The sequence below is a fragment of the Petaurus breviceps genome, unplaced genomic scaffold, assembly GCF_028583685.1.
Source record: "Petaurus breviceps papuanus isolate PSGF00001 unplaced genomic scaffold, PetGlider_PUasm1.0 90895, whole genome shotgun sequence".
In the NCBI taxonomy this organism is placed as follows: Eukaryota; Metazoa; Chordata; class Mammalia; order Diprotodontia; family Petauridae; genus Petaurus; species Petaurus breviceps.
The window spans coordinates 31,950,985-31,961,167 of record NW_027187372.1 but is presented as its reverse complement, the minus strand read 5'-3'; the positions used below and the strand labels follow the sequence as shown (position 1 = coordinate 31,961,167).

Here is a 10,183-nt window from a genome sequence, read left to right as displayed (position 1 = left end):
ACCTTTCTTGCCTTATTGATGGAAGGGTGAGGAGGGAGAGAGGGAGGGAGAAAAATTGGATCTGAAAATTAAAAAAAAAAAAACTCAGAGGCCCACTGCTTCTAGCTGAGGAAACAGCACAGAGAGAAATGGATTGCATAGCCATACAAAGCAGCACAGACAGAATCCAAATTCATGTCCTTAGGGTTCAAATCTAGTTCCCTTTTCACTACATGAAGAATAGTAGGAAGCTGGACAGTAGACAATATTGGCCTGTACAGTCTCTCCTAATGGCAGAGAACATCAGTCAGCACCCAGGAATGGAGGGAGCCTACAGGAGCATCTCATTTTCAGGAAGGTGATTATGAAAATTTACATAAAACTTTAGGACTAGAGAGCGCGAGCTGGAGAAGGAGAGCTTCATTTGGTTAGAGGCGGCTGTTGTGTGTGCTTCCCTGTGCCCGCGTCTCTTCCCGGGCCGAGGACCTCGCTTCCGTGGCTGAGCCCCGCTCTCCGTCTTCTCCTCGAGCCTAGGCCAGCTTTCTTTCTCCTCGTATCTGCTCTGGTATCCCTGTTCGCCACCATGTTCGAAGCAAGGCTAGTGCAAGGCTCCATCCTCAAGAAGGTGCTGGAGGCGCTGAAAGACTTCCATCAATGAGGCCTGCTGGGACATCAGCTCAGGCGGGGTGAACCTGCAGAGCATGGACTCGTCTCACATCTCCCTGATGCAGCTCACCCTCCGCTCAGAGGGCTTCGAAAACTACCGCTGCGACCGCAACCTGGCCATGGGCGTTAATCTCACCAGCTTGTCCAAAATACTAAAATGTGCCAGCAACGAAGACATTATTACCCTGCGGGCGGAAGACAATGCAGATACACTCGCGTTGATATTTGAGGCACCAAATCAGGAAAAAGTTTCAGATTATGAGATGAAATTAATGGATTTAGATGTTGAACTTGGAATTCCAGAACAAGAATACAGTTGTGTGGTGAAAATGCCTTCTGGTGAATTTGCACGAATCTGTCGGGATCTCAGTCATATTGGAGATGCTGTTGTAATTTCCTGTGCAAAAGATGGTGTGAAATTTTCTGCCAGTGGAGAATTAGGAAGTGGAAATGTAAAACTATCACAGACAAGTAATGTTGACAAAGAAGAGGAAGCTGTTGCAATAGAAATGAATGAACCAGTTCAGTTGACCTTTGCACTTTGATACCTGAATTTCTTTACCAAAGCCACTCCACTTTCTCCTACAGTAACACTCAGTATGTCTGCAGATGTACCACTTGTTGTAGAGTATAAGATTGCAGATATGGGACACTTAAAATATTACCTGGCTCCCAAGATTGAGGATGAAGGAGGATCTTAGACATACTTAATTTCTAAGAAGATAAAGGGGAAAAAGCTCTTGAAAAGAGAACTGCTTTTGAGATATTCAACGATATGTTTAACTGTTAAGTCATTTCAGTCTTAACTTTCCATTTGTACCTCTAGGTACACATATGTAGATAACTTTCTGTAAATATAGTACTTCTCTCCAAATAATTTGTTTTTGTTTTTTATCCAAAGTTGGATCTTAATACTATTATCTTAGACCATGCCTTATTTAGAAATTCTATTTTAGATGTTTTTATACCAACAAACTCCTTTTGTAATTCTAACAGAAAAAGGGGGTGTCTTCAGTTTAAATAAAGTTATATAGGAATTGAGCTCTTCACAGAGTAGTGCTTTCAAATAGGGCCCTGCTCTGCTGCAAAATTTTATATGGATTCTCAGCTTATAGCTATTATTAATGTAAAAATTACTCGCCAATATTTTTATTTCTCACCCTGGAGCTATTGAATATAAAACATTGTGGAAATGGCAATAAAAGGATATTTCAAAAACAAACAAACAAAAAAAAACTTTAGGACTAATGATTATTATTTCATTTCCCTTCTATTAATAATACTTTCTTCTGAAATATTGTGAACTGTCCATTTGCAAATGAGAAGTTATTCTCAGAATACTGGAAAACATCAAGCATTCACTGTCCGAGGCTTCCTGGATGGCAGCTACATGAGAGTGAGGAAAGACCCTAAAATGCATCTGGGGTCTTGAGTTCCTGCAAGACTCTGACAAAGGCTTACATATAATAAGTGTCTCAAAGAAGTGTTGAATTGCTAGGTGAAATCTGAGGGGGAAGGACATTCTGCACTGGGGGCTGCAGAGACTTTTTAAAGGGGAGCACACAGCTCCATTGGTCACTTTTTTTTTCTTTTTGAAGGGGAGAAGGTAGGGCAATTGGGTTCAAGTGACTTGCCCAAGGTCACATGGCTAGTTTTTTATGAAGTGTCTGAGGCTGGATTTGAACTCAGGTCCTCCTGACTCCAGGGCTGGTGCTCTATTCACTGCGCCACCTAGCCGCCCCCATTGGTCACTTCTGGCCCCCAAGGAAGCAACACGGTCAAAGCTGGGGGTCCATTCTATGTCTCAGTCACTCCTCTGGCCTTGTTTGCTTGTGTGTAAAATGAAAGGTAATAGATACTAGGTGACTTCTAAGATTCCGTTCAACTCTATTAGTGACTGGGATAAAGGGAATCTATAGGAACTTTTTTCTTCTGTGTTCCCATCCCCCCAACTTATTTCCCCCCCATTTCCTTCATCCTTTCTTTTTCTTCTCCCCATATTTCTTAGACCTTCTGGAGAACCCTATGGGGCCCTACTTAGCCCTATTGGGAGTCCTCAGAGCTGAAAGAACTATGGAGTGAATCTTGGTCTTGAAGCAGTAAAGGGCCCTCACAGTAGATGGCCAGTCATTGGAAAACAGATAACAGGAGTGGATAAGGACAGAGACAGGGAGCCCCAAGGTCAATGTGTGGTTTCCTAGCTTCCTCTGGGGACAGTCAGCCCCAGCTGGGCAGTTCCTTCCCAAGGAGTGAGACCCGATGCTCAGTGCAGGGCCAAGGACAATGGGAAGGGGAGAGGGGTGGAGTTGAAGCTATTAATGCATCTCTCAAACCATCTTTGGTTTCTCCAGAATGTAGCCTAACTATTATCAGTTTCCCTGGGACAGTTTGGCTTCTAATATCATTCCCCATTTCCTAGAAATGGGAAGTGGCAGGAGGTGGGTTGGGAGAAGGGGGAGGTTTCTGTAGGGAAAACATGGTGGTAGGCCCAGTAAGGTTATATTACTTGACCAAAGTTATATGGCATTCTGGCTCACAGCACCAAGAATCAGTGTTCTTTAAATGTCTCCCAGATCATTCTGGCTGAAAAAAAGGAAAAAAGAAAGGAAAGAAGGAAGGAGAGAAGGAAGGAAGGAAGGAAGGAAGGAAGGAAGGAAGGAAGGAAGGAAGGAAGGAAGGAAGGAAGGAAGGAAGGAAGGAAGGAAGGAAGGAAGGAAAAAACAAAAAGAGAAGCAGATTTGTTATTTATGGATTCCTAAGAGAGGCAACATGAAAGAGGTGTAGAAAAATTGGATTTTAACCTTAGCTGTGTTATTAATTGCCCTGCACTACTGCCATCTTCCTGATTCAGTCCCAGCTTTGCCATTTACTGATTGTGTGACCATGGGCAAGTTGCTTCATCTCATGGCCTCAATTTCCTCACCTGCAAAATGGAGACTAGTTGAAGTGGTATTGCCTAGTTTATAAGTTCCTAGAGCTAGAACTAGAAGGGATCTATAAAGGCTTCTAATCCAACCCATTCATTTTACAGATGAGAAAAATAAAGCCCCTAGAGAAGTTAAATGATTTACCCAAAGTTACACAATCAATAACTGTCAGAGCCAGGATTCTAACTCAGAGCCATTTCATGCCAACCCTAACATGTGCACCCTTTGTAAGTCATGAAGCATACTACAGAAATATGAACTATTATTTGAGCTATGGGCTACATGGTGCCACAGTGCATAAAACACTTAATATTTTTTTCTGATATAGGATCAGAAAGGCCTGAGTCCAAATCCAGCCCGTGATACTAACAATGTGACCCTAGGCGAGTCACTTGACTTCTATCTGCTTTAGTTTCCTCAACTGCAAAAAATGGGGATCATAATAGCACTTCCTCCCACAGCTGTTAGTGAGGACCAATTGAGATATGTGTAAAGCTCTCAGCACAGTACCTGGTGAACTGCTATATAGATGCTAGCTTTAATTATTATTACAATTAGATGATCAGAGGTCTGTCTTATATTCTCAATTTATTTCCACAGGTGCAGCTGGTGAGAAGATAACTGAGGCTGGACCTTTGGAAAAGAATCATTTGTCCCTAGCAGAACTCACTAGGAAATTTGGGAAGAGATAGGGACCCCTGGACAGACAGAAAGACTAAAACCCAAAGAAATACTCTACCCTGGGACAAAGTGCCATATTCCTAGGACCTGTGGGGAAACCCTGCACTCTCCTACCTTAATAATTACTTCTTCCTTGTTCAGGGAGCTGGGAGACAAGGAGACTTGATTTTAATCATGTCTGGGAAAATCAGAAGGCTAACGCTGGAAGGAGAAACCCAACACTCTTATTTCACATTTTGCAGCTGAGGAAAACAGGGGGCAGCTTGATGGGGTGGAAAGATCCCTAGATCTGGAGTCAGAAGACCTGAATTTACTGTCTGTTACTTTCCAGTCGTTTCGTTAACTATCACCTATGTGACCAACCTTGGGTGAGTCACATCCCATTCATCTGGGTCTTGGTTTGGTAATTTATAAAATACAGGGGCTGGGATAGGTGATGTCTAAGGTCCTTCCATATCTAAATCCTATGACCCTATGAGGCTCAGAGGTCAAATGATTTCCCAAAAGCCATCCAGCTCTTGGACCCCGCCCTGGCATTTTTTCACACTGCCGTCAGGAGAAATAAGTATTTTCTGGGTGGTTAAGTTTCATAACAGAGCTACTATATGAAGAAGGTGGGATGGGGAGACGAAACAGATCATGGAAGTGCAGATTAGAGTTGGAAGCGAATTCAAACCATACAAGTAAAGGAATCTCCACTCTAACAGGTAACTTGTATGTGAAGACATCTACTAAGGGGGAACCCACTACTTCCCAAGGAAGTCTATTCCTCAGACTCCCCAAAGCAATGGAGAATGGTCCTATCTTCTACAGCAATAAGGAGGGTATGAGGGGGGCAGGGTTTAGAGAGGAAGATAATGAGCTTAGTTTTAGACACGTTCAATTTAAGTCATCATATTGGACAGATGTCTTAAAGGCAGTTGGAGATGTAATGGAGAACAGCAGAGAGATTAGAGCAGGATATGTAGATCTGAGAATCATCACTATGGAGATAATAATTAAATCCACAGGAGCTGATAACATCACTAAATAAAGTAATATAGAAAGAAAAGAGAGGAAGGCCCAGGAGAGAACGCAGAGGGACACCTACAGCTAGAGGGCATGACTTGGATGAGAGGAGACAGAGAAGGTGCAGTAAGCAGAACCAAGAGACCAATAGACGTAATGACTATAATACTGTAAATGAGTATTATAAAATAAAGGTGGACTGTGACCACCAATCTTTGCCCCAGAAGAGATGAAAAAATGCAACCTCTCTCTTTCCAGCATGGAGGTGGGGAATTATGGCATAGAACGTTACTTATACTGCAACTCCTAGGCAGCTGTTTTTGGAAGTGTTTGCTGATAACAAGCCTATATTAGCTTCTAGGCAGCTTGTGTTCAGCGCTCCTCTGGGGCCAAACAGGACAAAGTGAAGCCCTCTTGCACGTGACAGAAGACAGCTATCATGCCCCTTCTTGTCCAGTCTTTTCTTCTCCAATCATCAGGTTCCTCCAATTGCTTTTTCATGATCCTAATTGTTCTCCTTTGGGAGGATCATTCACTTGGGCTCTTGTGAGACATGGGATTAAGCAGGCTGGGTTTAATATCCTCAAAAGACCAAGCTCTTGCTCAGGGTCTTCAGGTCATTGCTTTCTGATACCTAAATGAGGGAAAGTAGAGAAGTGTCAGGTTTTCCTACAGGTCCTGGGAAATAGAGCACTTTGTCCCAGGGTAGAGTATTTCTTTGGGGTGTGGTCTTTCTGACAGCATCTCATCCCAGATTTCCCAGTGAGCTCTGCTGGGGACAACTGACTCCTATTCAAAGAGCCAGCCCCAGGTTTCCTCCTGAGTCATTCCTTTCCCCTGTTTCTGTAACTTTTCAGCTAAAAATCTCCCTGCCTCCTGCTCTCTTTTCCTGGAATGGGAAAGAAGTTGGCCCAAAGGCACAGGGCTCTGCTCCCTATCTTCCCCATCTTTCTAAGGGCACAAGCAAGTTTGTCCTAATTCAGAGGAATACTAGGCCACTTGGGTGTCCTTTGCATGTGGTAGGTGTGCCTACATGATAGATTCTCAAGCAGTTTTCAAGCTGGGTTTGTTTTGTGGTTCTTAAAGTCATTAATCACTTTTGGAGTTTTCTCTAGACCTTCTCACCCACACTTTCTCCCTATTTCTCTCTCACTTCTCTTTTCCCCCATCCTTTCCTTGTCCTCCTCTTTGTTTTCCTTTTTTCTTTCTGTCTTTCTTCTCAATACTACACTATGCTATTTTGTTTTTGCTTTTTTTTTAGGGCAATTGGGTTTAAGTGACTTGCCCAAGGTCACATGGCTAGTAAGTGTTAAGTATCTGAGGTCGGATTTGAATTCAGGTCCTCCTGACTCCAGAATCGGTGCTCTATTCACTGTGCCACTACACTCTGCCACTATTGTTAAAAGGAAGGGGAGCTGGAGTCAAAGGAAATGAGTTAAAAGTCCAGCTGTTTTGCTGCCTTACTTCATACTTCTGTGACTTTGGATGATCAAATCACCTCATGTCTCAAGGCTTCAATTTCCTCATCTGAAAAAGAGGTGTTAGATTAGATTATCCAAGTTCCTCTCCAATTTTAGAATTCTTCTAGAGTCCACCAGAAACCAACCTCTAACTTTTTTTTTAAGGTTTTATTGGTGGTTTTTGTTTTTATATCACAATCATTTCCTCTATGCCCATTAAATAAGCTCTTCTTTGTAAGAGAGAAAAACAGCTAAGTAAAAACAAATAACACAACGATTCTAAGAGTATAAACAACATTCTATACCCTAATTCCCCACCCCCATTCCACAAGGAGGGAGGATGCATTTTTTTTTTCATCTCTTCTGGGACAAAGATTGGTCACAGTCTACTTTTGTTTTACAGTATTATAGTCATTATGTCTGTTGGTCTCTTGGTTCTGCTTACTGCACCCTCTCTGTCTCCTTTGTTGGATTCTCATCCCTCTAGCTGTAGGTGTCCCTCCAGGTTCTCTCCTGGGGCCTCTTCTCTTTCTTTTCTATATTACTTCATTTGGGGATGTTATCAACTTCCATGAGTTTAATTTTTATCTCTATGTTGGTGATTCTCAAATCTCCATGTCCTGCCCTAACCTCCAATCTCACAGTGCCAACTACTTTTAGGACATTTGTCCAATAGACATCTTAAATCCAACATATCCAAAACTGGATTCATATCTTTCCCTCTAAACTCTGCCCTTTCCCTGCCTTCTTTATTACTGTAGAAGGCTATAATACCATCCTACATCCCTTAGGCTTACAACCTAGGTGCCATCTTGGGCTCCCCACTATCTCTCATGTAACATATCCATTGTTGTCATGCTTTTTAATTTCTGCCACTGCCACCACCTTTGTGGAGGTCCTTATCACCCCAGACTATCAAAAAGCCTGTTGGTGGGTCCCTTGACCTCAGGTCTCTCCCTGCTCCAGTCCATTCTGCATTCAGCCCATAGTGATTTTCCTAAAAGTCCAGTTACAATCATGTGACTTCCCTACTTAGTAAACTTCAGAAGCTCCCTATTTCCTCCAGGAGCAAATAGAAAATGCTCTCTTTGGGATTCAAAGTCCTTGGTAACCTAGCCGCCTCTTACCTTTCAATCTTCTTACACCTTACTCCCTGACCCACTACTCTCCATCTTTTAGCCCAGGGCATTTTCTCTGGTTCTCCCCCATGCCTGCCTGAAATGCTTTCCTGTCCTCAACTTACTGACCCATTGGCTTCCCTGGCTTCCTTTAAGGCCCATCTTTTATGGGAACCCTTTCCCAGCCCCTCTTTAACTGTAGTGCTTTCTGGTAATTATTTCCTATTAATCCTGTGTATAGACTGCTTTGCATATATTTGTTTGCTTGTCTTCTTCCCTATTAGATCGTAAGCTCCTTGAGGGCAGGGGCTTTTTGCCTTTTTTTTTTAACCCCAGCCTCCAGCACAGTGCTTGACACATAGTAGGCACTTAGTAAATGTTAACTGAGTGATTCCCTCCATTCATATTACATTTGTTATTTCTTAGGGTACAGTAATATCCCATTATACTCATATGCTACTGTTTGTTTAGCTCTTCCCTAATCCATGGGTACCCACTTCATTCACAGGTTTTTTTGCTACCCCCAAAAATTCTGCTGCTAATATTTCGGTATCTATGACGAGGACTTTTTTTTTCCTTTTACCAACCTGGAGGATATGCCCAGAAGTGGGTTCTCTGGGTCAAGGAACATAAACAGTTTGGGGACTTTTCACTCACGAGACTCTGACTTTGGCTACTTCCTTCTCCCTCCCTTTCTCAGACTCTCAAGCACAACTGTTTCATAACATTCAAAGCAACCTCCGGAGGGCTCTACAGAGACTGAATTTCCCTCTGATCTGAAACTCCCCGGAGGAAAAATGACCCAGCTGCTCCCCCTCCCCACTCACATTTCAGGACCTAGCTTTGGGTGCCCCACTCCTGGTTTTGTGAAAGGCAGCTCAAAAACACGTATCTGTTGGGACCTCGTTCAATTTCTGAGAAATGGGGAGTTTTTACAAGCAGCTGATCTTTTTTTTTTTTTCCCCTTCCTGTTTTCACTGTCTCTACATAGGACGGGAAAAGACCGAACTGGACCTCGTGTGTAGCAAGAGGGATTTAGGCTAGACAGAAGGGAAGCCTTTTTGCTCGGGAACAATGGAATGAGTCCCCTGGGGAAGGTGTGGAATCTCCTCCCGAGATCTTTTACAAATAGGGCCGAAGCCCACTTGCCCCAGAGGGGCAGGTCGGTGACCAAGGGCAGGACGGCCGTGCTGGCTAGCTGCAGAACACCTGGGCCGAGGGAAGCGGAAAGCAGGCCTCCCAGGTCGATGTTTTGGAAAGGCTGGGAGGCGAGTGGGTGTGCAGACACATAGTTCAGGTTAAGTATAGGGTAGCGCTGGGTACAGCGCTGGGCTGGAAGCCCCGGAGCGGTTGCAGGGTCATGCCGCAAGCTGTTACAGATGCAGCAGCCCGGACCTTTCGCCTTCCCTCCCTCCTCGCACCAGCCCCACCCACCCCGCGGAGCCCCCTCCCGACACCTTTCCCCGCCTCCCGCCTCGCCCCGCCCCGCCCCGCCTTCCAGCGGCCCCAGCGCGCATGCTCCCTCCTCCCGCAGTGTAACCTGGAGATTTAAAAGCCGCCGGCTGGCGCGCGTGGGGGGTGGGGAGGGGGGCAGTTCTGCACGCGCGGGGCCGGGGGTGACAGCCGGCGCGCCACGGCCAGGTAGGACTACGCCTCGCGCACTCTGCGGGGAGAGGGTCTGCGGGCCGGAGGGGGAGCAGAAGCTCACGCCCCAGACTCCTTCGGAGGCGCGTGCTCTACCCCCGCGGGATGGGGGGCTGCCCCGCGGGGGAGCCGGGGCCAGAGTGGAGTACGCCCGGTCTGCGGGCGCCCGCGCCGTCGTCCACCTCCACGCTGTGCACGGAGGGCTGGAAGGCGGGCAGCGCCGGGCGCCCACCGGAGTTAGGACCCCTGAGAGGAGAGCTAGGAGGCAGCCGGGTCCCAGACTCTCCAGGCCGGGCCGTGGGGGGGCGAAGGGGCTCCTCCCCGGGGACTGGCGCTGGCTGGTTGCACGCTCGCTCCTGTTGCAACCTCCCGCGTCAGAGTTTACTTTGGAAAGTTGCATTTATTTTCTTCCCTTGTTTCTGCCTCACCGGAAAGGGGGAGGATGAGTCACCGCGGGCGCTCACAGTCCCGGGCACTGGGGGCGCAGGGGAAGGGGCTCGTCACCCGCTCGAGGCCTCCGGCGCCGCAGGGGTCCCCGAAGAGCGCGGGCGCTGGGGATCACCCGGAGGAGCTCCTTGGGAGCAGCTCGGGCTATGGGGGGGGGGGGTGGTCGCGGGCCACCTGGGGGAGCGCACCGGCCTGAGGGTGAAGTGCCCCCGCCTCCCTCGCGGGGGGGGGGTGGGGGGGGGGGTCGGTGGCG

General features: G+C 46.4%; 1 protein-coding gene and 1 pseudogene across 1 annotated transcript in view; both read left to right on the top strand.

Moving 5' to 3' along the window:
- The first annotated feature begins 373 nt into the window (after positions 1-373).
- On the top strand, positions 374-1,849 carry LOC138151171 (proliferating cell nuclear antigen pseudogene; annotated as a pseudogene).
- Positions 1,850-9,374: 7,525 nt separating this feature from the next.
- The window catches only part of SLC45A3 (solute carrier family 45 member 3), a 28,667-nt gene continuing 27,858 nt past the window's right edge, over positions 9,375-10,183 (top strand). Inside the window, exon 1 of the mRNA XM_069074688.1 lies at positions 9,375-9,480. The gene's annotated coding sequence lies outside the window, so the exon portion shown is untranslated. The remainder of the gene's footprint in view (positions 9,481-10,183) is intronic.